The following is a 1,996-nucleotide window of genomic DNA, read 5'->3' on the forward strand; positions in this document are numbered from 1 at the left end:
TAAGCAGCGAACGTTAAAGAAATAATAATGAAAATAATTTATTTGTATCAGGCAATTATAAAACGACGGAAGGTTTCTCTTATGAATGTTTTTTAAAAATATGATATTTACTCATCGCTAACGAGCGGATGGTTGTTAACGACGTTGAAATTCGTTTTATCACAGACTCTCTCTCTGTCTCACTCTCTCTCTTTCTTTCATTCACCGTCTAATAAATATTAATAAAAATAAAAATAATAATAATAATAATATTCGCGTGAATATTTTTTAATTAATTTTTCAGTTTATTGTTTTCGTTTTTTTATTTATTTATTTATTTTTATTATTATTTATTTATTTATTTTTATTATTATTATTATTTATTTATTTATTTATTTTTTAATTAATAACGTGTCAAAAAGTAAACAAAAAATAATGATAATAATAAAAATAAAAAATGGAGATAGTGCGGGGGAAAAAAAGGGGGGTATTAATTATTAATAATAAATTTTTTCAATTAAAATAAATAAATAAATAATAATAATACTTACGGCAAAAATAAAATTAAAAACGAATAAAAGATATTTAATACAAGACATTCCACAAGTCTCCATTTTTGTTTTTTTTTGTTTTTTTTTTTTTTTTCTAAAATTAATTTTATAATTCACAAAATAAAAATAAAAAAATAAATGAGACAAAAAAAATAAAAAAAAATTTTTTTTTTTTTTTTAATAAAACAAACAGAAAATGGGTTGGTCAGTTGTTTGTGACAAACTTAACAACACACTATCGAATGAAAAAATTTTTTTTTTCTTTTCGAAAGCTAACGAAAAAAAAAAAAAAAAGTTTTTAGCGCAAGTTAAGGGTTGAAAGAGTGAGAGAGAGAGGGAGAGAGAGAGAGAAAGAGGAAAAAGGAGAGATTTTCAAAAAACATTTATTTTGTTTTGGGGTTTTCTTTGTTGTTTTTCTCCAACTAATTTCATCATTATTATTATAACAACAACAACAACAAAACTTATATTTTTATCCCTTTTTTTTTTTTTTTGATAGGCGCTGTCGATAATGATGATGATGATGATGTTCAACGAAACGTATAAAATCTTTGTACCGTAGCCAATCAAAAAAAATGTTTAGTGATAATTTTATTAACAAAAAACCAAAACCCAACATTTTTTTTTTAATTGTTTTTACGTTTGCCCCCCCCCCCCATTCCAACATTTTTAATTTCATTTTACAAAAAAAAAAAAAAAGTTAAAAATAAATAATTTATAATAATTAATGATGTCTCCACGACTAAAAACAAATTAAATTTTTTTAAAAATAACTTTACAAAAAAATTATTAAGTAATAAAAAAAAACCTTGACACGTGACCTATTATTATTATTATTATTTATTTTTTTAGACCGACAATATACCTGTCTCTCGTACCTTTTACATAATTATTCTAAAATTAGGTGTGCCGATTATTTAATTAAAAAAAAAAAAAAAATTCAAAAAACAAAACACTAAAATTCATTGCCATTTAAAATTTATCATTATAATTTATTATTATTTATTTTTATTTATTGTTATTATCATTATTATTATTATTATAATTATTATTATTATTATTATTTATTATTATTATTTATTATTATTATTATTATTTATATTTTTTTAAAGAAAAATTCAAGGCGTACACAAAAATAAAATTTAAGTTTTTAGTGTTTGTTTGTTTGTTTTTACCTAAAAAAAATTGTAGGAAATTAATTAATTAATTTATTTATTTATTTTATTTATAAGGAAAAGATTTTTTTTTATTAAATTAATTATTTAAAAATAAAATAATTTGTTTAAAACAAAAACAAAACAGAAATCAAATAGTTTGTATTTAAGTGTTAACACGAAAGGTCGATTGGTTTGAATCGTACGTTGAACTTGATTTAAATATACATAAAAAAAAAAAAAAAATTTCCTTTCTTTCTTTTGTTTATATCAAAACACGTAAAAATCAAACAAATGTGTGTGTGTGTGTGC

The sequence above is a fragment of the Pediculus humanus genome, genomic scaffold (genome assembly GCF_000006295.1).
Source record: "Pediculus humanus corporis 1103172107360 genomic scaffold, whole genome shotgun sequence".
Classification (NCBI taxonomy): domain Eukaryota; kingdom Metazoa; phylum Arthropoda; class Insecta; order Psocodea; family Pediculidae; genus Pediculus; species Pediculus humanus.